The following is a 20272-nucleotide window of genomic DNA, read 5'->3' as shown; positions in this document are numbered from 1 at the left end:
CAAGTAGGTTGTATAGTGTGTGAAGATGTAGATGATTTGCAAGAAGACAACATTCCCAAAGACCCCCTTTCAAATAGGCAGTGATATTTATGGAACAGTGCGAGTGAAGATGCGTAGTCTTTCTTCCTGAAATGTCTTTGGCTGATAAGCGAACTTCAGTGTGAATGTAAGTGCTCTCAAGTGAGCTAAACTGCAGCTACATCTGTCTATCTATGTGCTATCCATATACAGTGTCTGTCCATCCATACAGTGTCCCAGCCGTGGTCACTTTGGAACTGTGCAGAAAAAGGTATAGGTGAGCCAGCAGAAAGCTGTCTTTTGTGATAAAGAAGCATAAAGGCTTGGGAATTGCCTTTCAGGGGAGTGTCTGGGCGGAAAACGAGCCAGGCACATCAGAAGAACTGATTCCCTCACAAGACATTTGAAAAATAGGCCTGGGTACACAGAGGAGCAAGTACCTGGCAAACATGGAAGGGAATGAAACTCTAACAGATAATGTCTAAAAAGAATGATGTTTGAGAGCGGACGCCTCTTTCTAGAATTCAGCTCCTGCTTTCCTGAACACTTTCTTTTAGAGGGGTTTCAGGATTGATATGTTCTGCCAGCCATTCCTCCTACACATCTGCCACTTTCTCTCCTTTATTTATTTCTTTTTTAATGAATCTCTTTGAAAAGACCTTTTGAGAATTAGATTGGCTTGTATAGTTTGTCACCTTCAAGAGAATAAAATCCTTTCATGTGTCAAGAAAAGTAATAAAGGCTGAAGGCCTGAAGTTCGGAAGCTGGTATTTTTTTAAATTCAGTATTGTTTTAAGAGACTTCAAAAACAGAGCGGAGAGAGGTAGGCAAGGGAACTGTTAGAGAAAGGGCTAGCTTCTCTCTCTGGACAAGAAAGAGAAAACTTGCAGCAAACTACACTTTTTGAGAAGATTGTGCCAGTAAAATCATCTGAATTTTGAATTTAGTCTTGGGGTTTTTGGCCATACCACAGTATTTTTATCTGTGGAAGTAGAAATAGGAAGTGCTACTTAAATTGAAAGAGCTCAAATAATAATAGTGAAATGAGAGAGACAAAATTAAACCTTCCTCAAAAACTGAATTAAAAATTAAACCTCTTTCCTCAAACATTAAAAAATATATTCTACTGGACTTGATTCCAAATCTCAGTTTCATTTGCTCGTGCAAGTTCTAGGAAAAGGGATTAAAAAAGACTGTGGAAAAACAACTTAAGAAGCTGACTTCCTATGCTATTTGCAGTAGTTCTGACTATGGAGAAGCACACAGGAATATTGTGTCTTAATTAATCCAGTTTATTTTGTTGAGCATTTATTTAGATCTACAAAGCCGTTCTCTTGTCAGCACTGTATATTCTTTAATGCATTGGTGGTTATGTGTGAGGGCATTACATTTAATCCGTTAAGACAACATGATGTAAGACTAGTGTGCTGGGATTTTTTAACTTCTTATTTTCTATTTTCTCAGTGTTTCCGTTCACCTCCCCCCAAAATTACACTCCATCCTTTTGGGATAATAGCTTTTGATTCATATCTATTGCACTACAGAGTCATATTGGCGACTTTCCAGAAATCTTTTAGTTTTTTTTGGCAGTGTTTGTTAATCATAATTTCTCCATTGGTTTCCTTTCTTCTATCCTTCATCTGCAATAACTTTTAATATCTAGCTGTTACTGGGCACTTGGCCCAAAACTCTTTTTGGTCATTTTCACTGATCGGAATTGGAAAACCTGGAGCAGTTGCAGTTCTCACCAGCTGCTGTGGGGCTCAGCGACTATGAAAAAAGAAAATGAAATTAGCTAGCCCGAACGTAGTCTTCCTGTGCTATCATCTGCAAAAAGTATTGCAATTTTGTCTCCAAAACCACTGCAGATGTCTTTCTGACAAAGCTACGTTTGACTTAAGACTGCTGTTTAGCTGTTCTGAATAGGCTACATTTTGCAATATGACTTCTATGTAAGGCACCAGGCAGATTTGTCAATACTCTGCTGCCCTTTGTAGGTCACTGTCAGCCCAGTAACTGGCAATTTTAGTCCTTCCCTAATGGATTCATATACACTTAATTACAAAGGGCCATTTTCCTGGGCCACAGCCAGAGTTTCAGGCTTTCCTAAAACCACTTCTCTATATGTATTTGAACTTTCTGCTCCCAAAAGGTGAGAGCTGTGAAGTTTGCTATTCATCCACAGAGAGATGGTAGCAGTGCCAATTTCTATAGGGCTGACTTACATGAACCTCGATTTGCAGGCGCTATCCTTTGCAATGAAAGGTTAATTAGATGTTTTATGGCTTGGAGCCCTACTTTTTCTAAAGAGTGCTGATTTAGTCTTATTGCAAATTTGAATAATGCTCACTTCTCTGCAGCATCATGTACCATGTATCTCCGTTATCTTTTAGAAGTCTAAGAGCTAGAATCTGTAATCCAGCTAGAGCTACTTTATTCTATGTGTGAGTGCAAATTACTTCAAGTTTGAAACATAATTGCGCTGCGTGAAGGAACTCTGGGCAGGCAGAGATACTCTAGAGGCATTTCTTGGGCCAGCAAAACTCTTTGCCTATAGTAGAAATTAAGGAAAAGATGAGGTTAAGACATTTTGGCTTGAAGATGGAGAAGAAAGGAGCGTAGCAGATTTACATTCAGCTGTATTTACTTATATAATATGATAATATCTGTGAGAAAAGACTGAACTGGATACTCCCTACAAATTGTTGTTTATTTAAAAATAATGCTGGTTCATTGAGGCCAAGGCTTCTGGCAGAGGTATAATTGTTGATTAAGTTTTCAGCAGTAAGCCTCTGGAGGGTTGAGGGTAGACTCTCCAGTCACCTTCAGGGGTTTGGGAGTGTAGTGGCACACTTGAGAAATATGACCATTTTCCTTCTACAAGTTTTGGGAAGATTTTGCTCTCATATCAATGGAAAGGAAAGCAAATTTCTAAACCTTAGGTTTTGGTAAAAGTTAACTACAGCCATAACCTGCTTGCTTCTAGAGGATTTCGTGACAGGAGAAAGCTCATCTTTAGGCAGGTGTAAGAAGTCTTCGTCTCCAGCTCTCTTTCCACTTACGTGCTGAGATTGAGGGAGTTCCGCTGTTTGTCTAAGAACGGCCACTGTTTACAGCACGGGACATTGAAATAGCCTCAGCCATGGCTGTGTGCTCTGTGAGAGTTCAATAGCTACTTCAGGAACAGCTGAGAAATCTCTGCAATGGGAAAAACAACTTTTCAGAGGCAGATAGGATAGAGAGTCAGAGGAGATTTTCCCATGGTAGGTTTTTCCTCACAGATGGGTTAGATTCCTGCGTAACCTTATGATCTTGGTGTAAGTCAATGCTGCTACTGTGAGGCTATGAATTATGAAATCGCAATAAATCCATGTCTTGCACTGCTCCACTCTAAATCAAGTCCCTGATATTTATTTTCTGGGGTTAAGTAAAAATGTAATGATTTTAAGAGCAGAAAGCACTACAGTGATTCCATGCATGAGATCAGATATGTTTCGGGAATTAATTTATGAATAACTTTTAGATAAGAAAGGAGGAAAAATCAAGTCTTACTATTCTATCTTAAGGAAACTAGAAATATATAGAAAATGGAAAAACTTCATCATTTTTCAAAATGAAACATTACTACTTTTTGTTTTGAAGGAAGTTCTCATGTTGAAAAAAACTTTCATTTATTTTTATTATTATTTTTAATTGTTATTATTTTTGTTAGTGCTTTGAAAAACATAAAAACAGATATGCAAAATATATAGTACTAACACATGCCAATAAGGCCTAAGATTACACATTATTTACAAGAACCTACTGTAAATTATTTACAGATCATGACCAGAGGAAATCATTGCATCCTTGTTGTATTTAGCCATGAATAGAAGCTGTAGATATTCAGCCTGAAAAATCGTAAGACTGACCCTCATCTTTGGGATTTGGATAAACTGATTTGTCAGAAAAGTTGTAAAAGCTCTCTAGTAACTGGTAGGAAATGCTTTTTCCTTGTCTTTTAAAAATTAAAAGTTAAAATAAGTTTTGTTTATTTCAAGACTACCTGAGTCCCTACAACCATACCTCTTGCTCTGAAAAATCATTTCCATAGACCTGTTAGATTAGAAGGTGCTGCTGCATTTTCTAACTGTAAGGATTATTTCACCGTATGAAGGAATTCATCCCCAAACTGTAATTCAGCTATTGGATAATGAAGGAAGTCCTAGTTCTGAGTTTAAAATGTAATGTATTTCTGTATTTGGATATGCTGTTCTCCAGTCTAGATAACTTTCAGTATTTATAAAGTTTCTAACAAAAGTGCGAACAACATCTTTGTAGGAAGGGAGCAGGATGCCTTTGATAAATCTTTTTATAACCCTGACCCTTTATTAACAGAGATAAGGCTGATTCTTTCCTGTAACTATTTATGCACTTAATACTAAATATGCATGTAAGGATTTTTCTCCATCAGGACATCCACTGTTGAAACAGCATTGACTGTTAAGAAAACATAAGGCTCGTTTTAACTTCTGCTGAGCTTGAGAGCCTACGCAGTGGGGACACTATTGCTGAGATGTTGGGCCCAAGCTACACTGACTTCACGCTTGAACTGATGATGTGAAGGAGAGGGCCTGGAAAAGAGGGAAAACCAACCTTTTTTCTCTGTCTTGCACAGCTTCTGGAGAATGGAAACTGTGCTGTGTTAAAATATAATGCAATGATCATTTGTATATAACTTAACCTGTTTTTCAGGCTCCCCTTTTTTCACCTAATGTGTTCTGGACTTAATACTATCATCCTCCTCCTTAGTACAGCTGTTACTTCATAAACATTCAATGTGCCTTTTAAAATCAGTTTGACATTATAAAAGAGGGCATTTTTCCTGAACTGTGCTCAGTTGTTTGATTTATGAAGAATGTGAAATATCAGGTGATTGTCTTCCTTTCTCTGGCATAATAGCTACTATCCTGAGAGAGGCACCAGCCTCCAAGCAATGAAATAATAGGGTTGTATGGTCTGCAGTGCCCTTTTCGGAAAACAGAAACCTGGTGCCTTATAAATAGGGTTTAATGTATAGTGGGGAAGAATTATTTCTAAACATTTAGATGACTTTTAAGTAGAATATTATATCCACCGTATCTGCCTCTCATATATTGGCTCTTCATAATCTCATTTGCAAGTGTGATTTTCTTTGTGTGGATGCTGATTACAAGCAAATTTTGATACAGTAGCCAAAATATGTGTAATCAAAATATGATTTTAACAAGTGGAAATAGTTTACAAAGGTCAGATCACATAATCAGGAACAGAATCAGTGTAATGTGAGTTTGATGATCCCAGTACAAGGATGGAATACTTGAATAGACAGTACGAGTTTTGTGAGCTCTCTATAGGTTGAAATTCATAACTCCTAATAACTGGATAATGCATGGACAGTTTGGGGGAGAAAAAGAGTAAATCAATCAAATATCACAATATTTGCGTACAGCTGTTTCATTCATAATATCACAACATAATTTATTTAAGGAAATGTTTTTAAGGAAAGAGATTTGCATTTTTTTTTCTCTTAAGGTTTTTAGGTAAGGTTGCAGGTTGCCTGCATCAAGACTGGGGAACCTAGGCAAGAATAAGCTGTCATGGGTTCACTAAATTCTCTTAATTAAGAGTTCAAAGCAAACAACTGAAACTAATATCGAGTAAGTGTGCAACATATACAGAATGTTACTTTAATCAAGAAAGGTAGAGAAGTGAAGTAGGGAACAGGACGTTTCCTGATGCGTAAATAAGAAACACGGATATTTTAGCATGACTTTATGGTTGGAACACCCAACAATTTGCTGTTGGTACTAGATTTTAAAAATTAAAACAAATATTTTGTTACTTTATATTATTAATATACATTTACAGTGACAACTGATGCCATTTAGTTGCATCATTAGTCTGATTTATTATGAATATGACCTATTATAGTCTGAAAATGTTGTTAATGACATTCATATAATATTTTCCCTGGGGACCTGTGTATTTGAATGACTCAAAAATTTAGACTCCCATTGGCTAACAGAGTTGAAAGCTTGAAAAGGAGAAGCAGATAAAGATAAAGGTTTGAAAATTTCTCTATCGCTAGTAAAAGATTAGATGACTGTTGCTGTCTATGCCAAAAACTGTCAAATATATACCGTCTTTTAACTTAGCTTCATTTGAATAACCCGAGACCAAGTCAAGGCGTCCAGGATAAAGCTGGCTGTTAGGCAGTGTTCGGTGTGCAGGATGAAGATGCAGGGTACTACTTCAACCAGAGACCTTGGAGTAGCGTCAGACTGGTCTATATTTAGCACTGTTGAATTACAGCATAATGGAGTAAGGGTTGCGAGTGGCTGACATTTTGTTCAACAGAAAACTGAAAACAAATGTGTCCGCAATGTTAGAATATGATGTTAGAGCTTCAGTGACTTGCACCAGTATAAAAAGAAGGATATAAACACCAAAACCTCAGCATGATCTTGAGGTCTGTGGAACTATCACCCTTAAAATGGCACTTCCTATTTCTGCAGAAGAAAACAATGGTCAAGACAGTAGAGAGTGACATGAGGTTGCCTCATAATTGTAGGAGCTTGTCACCCCAAACAGATGCGTGCCATAGTGTAATATCTTTTCCAACTCTCAGAGGAAGAAAGAGAAGGGAATGTTTTGCCCAGTCTCTGGCAGGGGCAGCGGGATGTTTAGACGACAGAGCCCTGTGATCTGGAAGAAGCAAAACCATTGTCTGGCCACCTCTGAACACCCCTGGGGTTTTTTCTGGGGTAGTGGTGGGGTGGGGTTGCATGGGAGACACAAGGTGAAAGGAAAGGTCACCTTAAAAATGTATTTAAGGATGAAGTCAGGAGCCTTTTTATTTCAATTCTGACCTTTTAAATATTAAGTTTTTGCTGAAGAGGATTTCTTAGGATTGCCTCTCCTAGACAGGTAACCTGGATGGTGTAGCGCTTGTGTTACTTGTTTCTTGTTCTACACAACCTTTGGAATCAGGTGCAGAGTGAGGTGGGAGTTTTAATCACAAAGGCCTAGATTTATTGCGTGTAAGGTATCTCAGAGAGAACAATCCAGACAACTCTTGCATTTCCAGTTTGGGCACCTGAGGTACCTGAACACTGGCCAAGTTGGAGGGAGACACCATTTTCCTAAAGTCACCTTCTCTTTTCCCTGCTTCACACTATTTTACTCATTTTTCTCGGTCACCTATTTTTCTAATATCTGCCTAAATATAGTGCCTTCCCCTTTTCCCTAAAGAATAATTTATTCAGACCTTGATAAAATGTATGGAGCTATTTTATTATCTCATAAACGTATGTTAAATTTCCTGTAAATGAACGATAGATTGTCTTTTTCCCACGTAGCTCTCAAACACAGTCCAGATTCAGTTTGCATGTGTTGAAAGATCATTGTTCCATTATCACTCTGTGACTGATAGTCTAAAAGTGAACGCATACCTATGTCTTTATAGACTTTTGACTTTTATCATTATTTAGAGTTCCCTTATAGAAATTGCAAATGGCATGTTGTGGGGTGGGATTTCTGAAAGAAATATGTCAGAAATAAAAGATGAATCATAAAACCTAACCTCAACCAAATATGAGAAGCTTTGGCACATATCTGTGTTTGCAGTTATTGCATGACAAAACAGACATATTGACGATGCTATTCCTTTTGGGGAAGCCACAAATTGTGGGTTTAGTGCTTGCTTTTTGTGTTCAGATGTGAATGCATAGCCATACAGTGAAACGAAGAAGTAACAAACAAGGTTTACAATTTGGAAAGTGAACAATTGCAATCAGAAGAGAAAAACAGAAAAAGTTGGCTTGTGATAGCTCACCGTTATCCTGCAGAGCCCCAGTGCACAACTGATAATGTTCCACTGCATCTTCCAAGCTTCAAGGTGGTTTTAAGAAAAAAACAGATCAGGGATTTTGGCTAGTGAATATATGACATAACTTCTCTCAGCTTCTCTCTGAAGGGCCGTATGGTAAAAATGCAAGAAGAGTAGGGGGAAGAGCTTAAGCAGCCAGCCATTCATAGCTGGGAGCTATTTATTTTGGCTTGGGGCATGATGAAACAACCACAAAAGTGATTGCCCACAAGGGGCTGGAAAGGATAACTCAGTGGTTCAAAGGGCTAAATAATTCTCTAAGATCAACTTTGAGTGGTTTGTAAAATGTAAAGGTGAAGGTATTCCATTATGGTGTCAGCATTAGGAAAACATTTATAATCATTTAGAACAGTCTACCTTCCCTGAAACAAAACTTAGTGTCGAAGGGTTCGTCTATGAAAATCTGACCACTCTCAAATGCATGTTTTTGTTTCTCATCAAGGCCAGAAAATAATAGTCTCAAGATGAAATTAGGCCAGACACAACTGTGGTTTCTCTTAGGCTGGAATCACTCAAGGGCTTGCAATCTCCAAAAACCAGTGGCATCGCTTTCAACTCTTAGAGGAAACAGCAATCTGAGTTTTCTCCACATGCCTTGTCCCACCTCTCATCTTCCCCTACAGTCCAGTGCCATCTCCCTAATGGAATTTGTACAACAAAAAAAAAAAAAAAAAGGGAAGTATCACATTAAATCGGATAGAAGATTTGGGAATATAGGATACAGAATATAAGTTCTGTTTTTAAGGTAAGAGAGTTCTCCAGAATATTTAGTACTAAACATGGAAGCTGAGATGTTTTCACATGTCTTTCAGCAAAGATTATTTGATTTACTCCGGTGCTTGTTCAGCTCAGTGTTTTATCTTATTTGCTTGTTATTAGTGCCATGAATACAACTCTGTTCTGACCTAGTGTCCTTGTAGCAATGAAGTACACTATTAGCAGGGCTTCTATGAGCATATTCTGTGATGGAAAAGGTAAAAGAATATATTTTTTTTTTCAGATTTTCAGCCATTGTGACAGAGCACTGTAAGGTCTAACCAGTGCAGCCTGTTAGTTTTCAAGGATGTCAGCAGAGGGAGAAGGTTGTGTAGCGCATTGCCTTTAAGATACCTCCTCTGCAGTTTTGCAAGCTGAGACGTTTGGTATGCTAACACATTTCTATCCACAATAAAGTTCTGTTTACTCCTCTTCCCCTGCCACGAGCTTTATTACAGTTGTGTACGACTTTATCATACCAGGAAAATGGAAATGGACTTTCGTTGCCTAATTGCCATCACTGTGAATAGTTTTAGGACTTGCTTACACTGTGTCACTCTTTACTCCATGAATGGTCCCACAGAAAATGACAAGGGCTGCAGAAGTTGTTAAAAGCTGCTCGTTTACTCAGGAGCCTTTGCAGGAAAATATTAACTACTCCTCTGTGAGGGATAACAAGCTATTTCACATAATTTTAATTAAACTGAAAAACTTCCATGTTTGCATAATAGGCTGGTTTGCTTGCTTGCTTGCATACTCTTTCTACTCTTTTTAATTGTTTCTGCTTCTTGTGCAAGAACCCTCTTCACACCTTCTCTTTGCTCTCTCTAAGCAATTTGTTGTTTTTCACAGTTTGATCTTCACTGACAGCTTTCTTTGCTGTGCTTTCTGTGCATAAAGAGCAAAACATACATTTCAGTCTCAGTGACTTTCATTTTAGATTAGGAAAACTGAAATACAAAGTGAGAACAAATATAAAATCTTCATGAAAGAGAAAGTGAAGAATCTGTAAGATCTGTGGTTTAAGAATCTCTGTAAACCCCTTCATCTTTAATCCTCTTATAACTCGGTCACTGGCTGACAAGCCAGTGGAGAGATTTTTCATTTTATGGCAGAGAAAGGACAGATTTGTGATTAAGGCGTAGATTGGGTCTCAAAGGATTCTAGTTCAGTTTGCATCTTTTAGTACAGACTCTTGCACATGTTTTGGTTTAAACTTCACGTTCTCCGTCTTTTCTTTTTCTTCTCCTCTGTCAAATGAGGATGATAGCATTCTTCTGACTAGTTAGATGTAGTAATCTCAGAAATGCTCTACTTTGTACTGGGACTGTTCACTTTGTTATAATCTGAAATTTAGGCCTGATAAGTGCTATACAACAACCCTGGCTCAGGGATGCAGTTGCACATGTACCTAATCCTTTTGAGAAGTAAAGCCAAGAGCACACTTGCTGTTATTTTCTCTATACTGTTGAACTGAGGCCAAAAACACCTGAAAACATGAAATATTTTAGAGTGCAATAAAAAAATACCAAACCACATGTGTAGAGTAATATGAAATCTGCATGGTGGGATGTAAACTGTAAGCAGATTTCTCTTCAGTGATGTGAGAAGGATGAGGCTATGTTTACATTTCAGTGTGTGGTGCTCTCTGAAGTATAAGCACAAAGGAATATTCATCTTTTTGATGCTCTGCAGTCAGCAGTGGCTATTTCATGGGCAGCTTCAGTAGAATGTGAAATGCATGCCAACGTTTGAAAAACACTCATTGGAAACCAGTATCGTTTACTTGTGTTATCTGATATAACGGCAATTTATTTTGATGCTGTTCTCATTTTGTTGTTGTGGCTTGGTATCTCATCTGATTTTTGTGCTGTCCAAGCACATCATGAAACCAGGTTCTTTTTCAATTAGAAGTAACAAGCCTTGTTTTATTTTAACCCATTTTTTGTGCATGGCTTGGGGGTGACTAAGGTCAAAATACCCAAGTTCAACATCCTTTCTCAGTTGTGCCTGATTTCCTGAATTCTGCTTGCATTGGAAAGAAGGCTTTGGCCGTACTCCTTGCTCTACTCTTGGGGTATTCAGTCTTCGTTTATACTTACAGTATCAGTCAAATGAGGATTTCTGAACCAATGAAAGAGTGAATTTGTGGTGGTTCTACAAACAAAATACAGTTGTTTTTTTTTTCCCCAGCTAGTGAATTTAGAGTTATTTTTCTGTTACACATTAGGCAACCTTAAATATCTCCTTGAAAGCCATCTCATATCACTTGCTTACAGTTTTAATATCTGTAGGAAAGGAGACCTGAGTCTCAAACTGACTTTTTAGTTCTCTCTGAAATAGCCCTAGGAGGGAAAGAATCAGCCAAAAGAGGGGAAAAAGAGAAGCAAGAAGAGGCTTGAACCAATGGCGATTACATTTCCACCTACCCACTGCTGATATCATTGGGTCAGTTCTTGGTAGGAAGAATTGCTTGACAGAGTGTGAAAAGATTTATCCACTTTTCTCTTGCTGGTCGTGGAGCCTATATAGGAGGAAAGCTCTGCAGTGGTTTCCAGAATTGCTGGCTCCCTGCAAGAGGTCTGGCTCCCTGACCCTCTTGTCGTCCCATCCTACAAATGCAGGACTGATTCATCCTCCTGTTGTCCAGTGGCCGCCCTTTTATTTCACATTTTTCTTTTTCTCCTCTGGGAAAAAAGGCTTTTGGAAGTATGTTTACTGTTCATCATAGATTCTAAATATGCATTTCAGTCTCAAAATGATCAAACTCAGGGAATGTGAATACAGATTTGCAGACCAGCTGTAGACTCTGCATCCTTGCTTTATGTGGTAACAAAAGGAACTTCTCTGAAGACAACCACAAGTTAGTTTAAGGTACAGCTTGCATTATTAGCTGTGTATAATTGCTTAGAGGAGCATTCAGTTGTTAGCTATTGTTTCTAAAAACATTAATTTTATATAACAATATTATCTCAGTCAAAAAGGAATCACTATGGGGTGACAGAGATTAAACCCTACCCATATTTCTCTACCCATATATGTGTTGTTTTGAAATGGGAGATCATGCTTACCTGCTGGCAAGCAGAAATTAAGACTATTAATTTTAAAATACTAATAAATAACCTGAAAGAGCCTGGACAGAGCTTATCTGTCATAGATATGTGTTAAAATGAGATAAAGGGGACTTTTTAGATTCAAAGAGAAAAAACAGTGCAGTGTATCTGTATAAGTCATCCCTCAACCTGCAAAAATACTAATCCCTTAAGACAAGTAAGGCTGCTGCTGTCTTCAGGTGACATTCGTACTGCTTCCCTCCTTAATGATGTTAGGCAGTTTGCTAGACAGTTTGAAAATGCAAAACAGTGCTTCACCTGCTCTCAGGACACACCCACGTAGCATGATATTTCATGAAGAAATGTCTATAGCAACATATGTAGTTCAATGAAACTAAAGATGAAGATTGCAGAATTAGATGGTGTTCCCAAATGGGAACCATTGTTAAATGGTAAAACAAACACTTTACAAGTATGAGAGAGATACACACTAATGAATATGGTTTGCATTTTAAGATTTAGCTTTATATAAGCATGTCTGGTAAAACCAGAAAAACATATCACTGAATTGAAAATTTGCTAGGTTCATTTACTGATGTTCATCACTGATCTGAAAACAGAAAAAATAGTCATTAGCTTATTAAGGCCTTGTAACACCTATATGTCCCCTTTTATGCTCAGCCGCAGTTGCTGCCCTTTTATCTCTGAGAGTTTGGGGATAGCCAGCAAAATTCCCAACCAAATGCAACAAGTCACAACACAAAAGAAGTTTTCGTGGTTTTGTGGGGCTTTTTGCCAAAGTTTGTTACAGTATTCTCCTGCAATTGTGTGCCTGTGTGGTAGGTCCCCCAGTGGGGATTTCACTGGGTGCATCCATGCTCACAGAGATGGGTGGGTGAGAGTCAGGCCAGTTACAAAAATGGGCATGGAGCAGAAAGTTACTATTCTGAAGTCTACTTATATGAGTAAGTAGATATGTTTTAAAACGTTCTCACCTGATTTAGCATGTTCTAACTTTTTCTTTGTAAGTTTTGGTCATCTAAGCATGCTTTCAGGAATAGGCAAAATGAGATTCATCCAAAAATGTAAGATTTGATGTTTAAGGAAAAGGTTGGAGAGAGGATCTGTGTATGTTTCTGTATGAGATAAAATAAATAAAAATTCAGACATACAGAGCTACCTTCAGATACTAACCTATCTTCAGGTAGAGGTACATTAATTGATGTACATAACATAGCATTCTGACAGCTCTGATTTTTGAACAATACTGTGTTTCAGATTACAGGGAAAAGAGGAACGTAAACTTCTTCAAGTCTATTAATTCCTAAAAAGTGCAGCTAGTGAGGTTTTAAACTTGCTTTCCTTCCTTTTAGCATATTTTCAGAGATGTACTTTTTTCACCTGCTCTCTTTTTACCTTCATTTGCTGTATAATTGATTTTATCTTTTTTCTCAACAAGAATACTAAGAAATAAAGGACACCTTTTGTATTGCATGTCTTTTAAAAACATATAATTCTTCCTAGCTGATAATAATTGTTGAGCCTCTGTAGAAACAGGCGATCGTTATCTGTTTAGGATAAACTGAGTTGTGTTTTTCTACTATAGGTTGAATGACTTTTGATTAGCAGTATTTCACCTACAACCTATGAATTAAATAGTACTATGAAAATTAATAAGGTTTTTGTTGCTAAAATTATCAAACTGGTACACGCCCGTTTTGTTTTTCAAAATGCTTAGTGAACACGTTTTCTAGGCAGTATCAGGATCCATTTCCTGGAACTATAGCAAATTATTCAGGCAAGGTAGAATTACTGAATTATGCTAACACTCAGAAAGACATAGGAAACTAGTCGTCTTCTCATAGGATTGGCCAAGAGGGTCTTAGTCCACTAAGATTAGTCTTCTAAGTTACAAACGTAATCTCCTAAGATTTTAGGAAGGCCAAATAAAGTACAGGAAATAGGCTGCCAATAATTTTCTCTTTCTTTACCTAGATGAGTTGATTGCAGAGTTAATTTAATTTTTTTCCATTTTAAATATTCCCCAAATACTATTTTTCCATTCTATATATTTTTCCTAAACACAGGGTAAAATGACAGCAGCTTTGAAAAGGAGATCTTCTCATCTTGAACTTTTCCTTTGCACGATATATGAAAAGAGAAATCTTCCATGAATTCAAGTCTGCTAAGGCTAGCCCCTTCTGTGCTGAGTGGGAAGGAGCAATAACATGATACTTAGGATTTATTTGGCAAAATCCTCACAAGAATTTTAGTAATTATCTCAAATGTACATAGGATGCGAACTTTGACCTGCTTACATAATCAAAGCCCAGGTGTCTGCAGCAACTGCTCATCTCTACAACAGCATTATTGTTGTTCCTCTTTGTACAGATAGGATGAATAAGGCTAAATTATGTGCCCACACAATAAGTGTGTGTCCAGCTCATCCCCTAGGAAATTTTACTGTAGCTGTTAGCAAAACCCTTATTTCAGGTTTGGGATTAATTTTAAGACTTCTCAGAAAGGTCAGTGTTTATCCTTAAATTCGTTATAAAGCACAAGGTCATGCAAAAAAGTGGACCCAATGAGTCTTACGTTTCAGAGCTCTTGTGCAGAGCTATCTGCTTACATTCTGCTGGGCAGGCACCCTGTATTTTTGTACATTCAACAGTAGCTCTAAAATATGCAGCTGTGGAGAAGATGTATGGTACCACCTTGCACTTCGGTAATTCTTTTTACCGTTACTAAAAGTAGCAGTCAATAGCTAAATAACAGTGATGTAGAGTAATTAATAAAAAATTTCAGATTATTAAAATTATATGTAGAAACCAAGGTGAGACTACAAATATACATGACTAGATAATATCAGTGAATCATTAAATAAGTTCTGCTGTATAAATGCTGGACTCTTCTAATCAGATTCCCTTTTCCACATTTTGCCAGATTTACCTTCTGCCCAGGAGCTTGTGCCACTGCACTGGTTTAGGATCACTGGGCCAGTAAACATGGGTAAGAAGGCACCAGGCAACGAGCTGGATATGCTGGTGATACACACAGGTCCTTAAACAAGCCGCAGCGTCCTTCATGAAGAGCATTTTTCCGAGAGCTAAATGGCTTCATGGAAAGGTAGGAGGCTCTTTAGAACATTTTGGAAGAAAGCTATTATTTTAATCAAACCCATCTTGTGTTTTGAGAGTTCTGTTCAGTCCTACTGTCAGGTATGTTTGGGGCTAGGTTTGTTTCTTTGCGCACAAGTGATAGGGTCTGAGGTCAGCTACAGCTGGAAGGAGGAACTGCCTTACCTTTTCTTCAAAGTGAATACTCCAAAGGACAGAAAAGGCTTCCAATCTCTAAAATGTTATTTTATTAAAACATAGACTAATACACTAGAACAAGATGACTCTTTAAATAGAGGAAGTTCTGATCAGCTATGTCAGATTATACAGAGTAGTTTGAAACAAATCCTTCCATGTGTGTTAAGAGTTTGCAAGGTGGCCTTTCACATAGTTTTCCTTTCTACCGTACTGACCTTGGCTAAATTTGTGCTTTGAGCTAGTGCCACTGCAGATTTTTTTCCCTCACAAGAAAACTGCCTATTACCTTCCGGCCAAATGTTTCATGGGACCCACAGGGCAGATAGTTGCACTCCTTGATGCCCAGTCACCTCTGTAACAAAGTCTAACTTATGATACCTACACAGTAAATTTAAAAATAAAAAAAACTAAGGTATTGTATCAAATCCAAAATAGAGACATGTTTGATATATTTTTTTAATAGAGAACAATTTTTTTGCTGTGGTATTTCTGCAAAATAATCTGTAGAAATAAGTGGGGAAATACACTTTAATAGCTAAATAACAATTTCTTAAGCTGCTCTTGTAATTTCCTTCTGTGAATGTTTTTATTCTGTAGAGCTGGTATTTCTTCCATATCCCAAGGGTTTGAGCTGAAGAACAAATGTTTTGTTATTGATTCAGACTTTATAAATATAAGATTTAGTAAACTACTTTCTCTTAGTTGTCAAGACCCTGTACCAAGGTGAATTCATACTTATCTTGTCTGTATCCATGATTTTCTGACATTGGGAGTCTCCCAAGAGCACTCCAGGGTATGTTCTGCTAATGTATAACTTTCAAAAGAGTTGCTGCAAACCCCTGAGAAACTGGCAAAGCTACTGGAATCAGGGAAAGCAGCCAAAAAGTGCTCATGGAGTGTTACTTGGGGTTTGAATGAATTTATTACAGCTATATCTCTTATGTTTGCTTTCTGGAAATACTCAAGGAACTTGAGTAGCTGTAGAAGGCATGCCTCGGGTGTTTGACACTGGCAGCAGTGCCGTTACACGGGGAGGGCAAGGCTCTCGGGAGGCTTAGGCCACAATTATGTGTTTCCAGGGCTTGCAGACCGTGCACGTAAGGGTACTCTCTGGGCTATTGCAATTCAGCGTACAAGGAAGGAGGCCTTATGAGAGCTGGTCTCAGCTCTGCTGAAAACAAGTAAAGACAAGCTTAAAGGCAGCACTATGTTTATCTTCTTATTAGCTCCCTAGTATTAAGTCCATTTACTGTAGAAGTTCACCTAATATTTCCTTAGAAGTGATAATTTTCAAGGTGCAATAATTTTTTTGAAGTGAAATGGAATCACAGAGATTTTAGGTGAAGCTATGAGGACAGCGATTTGTGGGATAGAACCATCACGCATGCCAGAAAGATCAAGAGCTGCTAAATCAGCAAGGAAGTTATCAAATTCATGTCAGTGTTCAGAGGGGTTGGTAAAAGAACTGGAAGCAACAAAATAAAAATGTTTTTTGCTACAAGAAATCTCATAAGACAGCACATTAAGGAGTACTGGTGTAAGTACAACAAGAATCTGAGAACCAGAAAGACCTGTGAAGTCCGAATAGATCTGTGAGATTATGGAAAGGGAAAAGCTACCTGGATTTGCTAAACTCATCATTCTAGTCTTTCACTTCTAGACTTTAAGACAAACACTGAAATTAATTCTGAGAACCCTGTGGATTGTATTTCAATACAAACATGATTTTTTGACTTTTTTTTGGCAAAGGCATCTTGATTTCAGTTATGTATTACACTAAATTTGCATTTTTTTTTAAATACTGCAAAATACCCAGCTCTGTTAAATCCCGTTTAATGAGTCTACCTGATTTACAAGCAGCCAGTTAATAGCCTTAGCTACTATTTTTATAGGCATCCTTTAAACTTATCAGCTGGATAGATGTACCTATCTTTGTGTATCAATTTAGGAATTAAATAACAATTTGTTTTTTTTCCTGTGGGTAAATTAAGGTTAAGCTGTTCCTCATTTCCCACAGCAATGTGAGTGACTATATAGCTAGGCTTACAGAACATATCTGGAAATTCTAAAGAAAAATATGATGGCAAGAAAAATTAAATCTCATCAGATATAGATTTCAATATGCTAGTATCACAAAGCATGTGTCTGGTTGAAAGATTAATATTTTGAATGTCTTTCATACTGGTTGAATTAAAGCTATATTCATTTTTCTTCATTTCGTATTCTCCTCCTTCTCATTTTGATAATGGATATGAATTTTATGTAAGTGCAAATGTGAGAAAATCTAAGCCAGTCTTATCATACTGGGCTTTTTTTTCCCTTATGAGAAAAGCAAACATTTTTTACATATTTCTCTGAAGTAATTCAACATTCTGGAATGAATTATTCAAACAGGTATGCTGACTTGTAGGCAAAGCTTTTAGTTCTTGTCTGGTATTCCAGATCCTTTAAAGGTCATGAACTTTATCTTACAAGTTAAAAGGATACATTTTTCACTGTAAATCTTGACTTTAAAAGAAAAAAACATGGTAAAGTATAACCAGGAAATCCAGAGCTTTTCATCTAAAGGATTATTGTAAGTAAGGAAGGAAAGTGCATTGGCTTTTCATTTGCGTAAATGGAACAATAGTTCTATCATGGGTATAATAAACTGATTTACCTATGAAGTTTTTCATAAGATTTAATTAAATTCTCTTTGCAAAGCAATTGAAATTTTGTATGAAAGACAACACTTGCATTTTAAAATATGACTTTTTCCCCTGGGCTTTAATTAAGTTTCATCCAGACGGATCCTCTTTATTTGCATTTTTCTTCTTGTGTTCATACTTACAGCTGGATTCTGGCTCCTATCCCTTAGCCTATTTTACAGTAGGCTTTAACTTTCTGGCTGCAGAGGACCATGAAGCAGCTTTATTTCTTGCTTGGTCCTTACCGTAGACCCATCTATTCATTTCTAAACACCGTTCGTATTCTTCTGCAGCATCACAAAACTCTAGTTTTCCATCTGTGCAGGTGAAGCCTAAACCCTACCATGCTCTAGTCACATCAGAAAAGAACTGTGACTGTCGTTATTTCTGCCTTGATGGTTACTGTTTCTACTACTGAATATATTGCCTCTCGACTCCTCTTCTCAGGGTGCTGCTTTGGGCTTCCTCTTTAGTCCCTTCATGTTCCCAGTACATAATTCTTGCATTTGTTTCTCTAACTCAGTTCTCTGCAGGCTGATATAGCAGATCAGTTCAGTATTGACTTCAGCTTTTGTCATCATCACACCTTACTTTTATTGCCCATCTGCCGGCTTCTCCCATAAAGACCTTCTTACTTGCCCTGCCTTTTCACTGTTGCGTGAGAAACACCTTGGCGAACCAGAAAGGGTCCTAGCTTAGCCTCTTTCCAATGCCAATTTACAGCTAATCTCTCCCATGATCCTACTAAACACAGCAGAGAAGCTACAGCTAGGTTTTTGCCTTCCTTCCACTGTTTCCATTCAAGCTATAGTTCCATGCGTAGTAATGCTATTTACTAAAATTTGTTCAATTAACAAAGCTTGCTTGGTCCATTTCTTACAGTATTCAATTGCTTGAGTATTTTATAACTATTTTTACTTTTTCTGTCCATGTTTCTAGACTGTCCATGTTTCTAGGCTTTGAGGGCACAGAAAGGAGGAGATCGTTGCTGTGTTTGTAAAGTTTAATAGGGCTCCATTCACAATGAAGGGGTTTGGTTTCTCCTATATCTCAAATACTTATTGTTTTAGCTGTGTCATTGTAGTTGCTGCACATAGTGTGTTTGACCAGTACAGTCATGTTAGAGTGATAGATACCGGACCTAGCTTCTGTTGAAAACATAAATCCTACAAGACTCAAGGTGACAAATATTTTTCATCTCTTAAAAATATGTGCTGAATGTTGCAGTGTGTCCCTGAACAGCACAGCCGGGCCTGTGTGACTGCTGCCTTTACGCTGCTATGGAAAAAGGGAATAATGGAGAGCTAAGCAAAAGTAGTCATTTAAGGTAGAACTGAAGTTCAGGAGTGATTCTGATCTTGAGAAAATGCTTCTGTATATATTTGTCTCTAAGTGAGCATTTTACTTCTTTCTCTAGAGTAGAGGCTTATAAAAGAAGTAGCACAAAACTTGCCTTTCAGAGCTTTAATGTCCTTTGTACGCTTTGATCCAGGGGAACCTCACAGGGTGGTAAAACACCAGAGGAGGCTATAGGAGCCCACCTAGGGTATGCAGCCTGCCGGCAGTGCTTGTATGGGCTGTAGCTGCAGCTGCAATTTCAGCAGCTTCCTCCTGTCCCGCAAGAGGCCCTTCCTTATCGACCAAGCAGGGACCAAGCGAGGCCAGCCTGGCTGTCGTACGCCGGAAAAAACGTTTGTAATGTGGCTGGGTTTTTACAGAGAAGCAGGAATATGGATTTATCTGACCGTACGGGAAAATGAGGTAGAAATACAGAATCAAAGATGTGTAGGCAGGTAACTGGATTCAGAAAAAGGCTACTCACTTTTGTGTGTGTGGGGGTGTGTGTGTATCATCCATGGTGGGAACTTGCCTTCAGGAGGCTTTAGCGTGAGCCTTTTTGTGCTGTACAGAGGTTAAAATCGTTCAGAACTGAACAGTGAAAATACATTCTGTCTTGTGTTATCGCCCTAACATTAGTAGCAGGAGATTATATTGTCAGGTTACATTGTCTCTCTGAATTCTAGCTCTTGATTTACAAAATGAGAATCAAGGTTTGTGAATGCTTGTGTTCTCTGTTGATATATATATTTGACATAATCCCTGAGACGACAATACCTTGTCTCAGTCAGGACATCTACATACTCTTCGAACACAGGCAGTAGGTAAAGAATTGTGCTGTTACTGCACGCCTGACAAAACTCTTAACAGCTCCCTGAACGCCCGCACACGTGTGCCAGTGCAGTAGTAGCAGTCTGCAGTGTGGTGAACTTGAAAACATCTTAGCACCTCTGTTGAGCCAGGAGGAAATTTCTTCCCTAGAATTCAGCTGGGGGGGTGGTTAATATATAATATGCAATATATAATATATAGTATGTAATACATAATATATATAAAAATATATAATTTTGTATATGATATGTTTGTGGAGGACTGTGTGTCTCTCTGTATACATATATTTCTCAGCAGTTTTCTTCTGAGAGCAAAATAACCTTCATCGTACCCAAATGCCATTTCACTTGCTACTGTGCCTTGATG

Source organism: Struthio camelus, chromosome 13 (genome assembly GCF_040807025.1).
Source record: "Struthio camelus isolate bStrCam1 chromosome 13, bStrCam1.hap1, whole genome shotgun sequence".
NCBI lineage: Eukaryota > Metazoa > Chordata > Aves > Struthioniformes > Struthionidae > Struthio > Struthio camelus.
Note: the sequence above shows the minus strand (reverse complement) of the source record.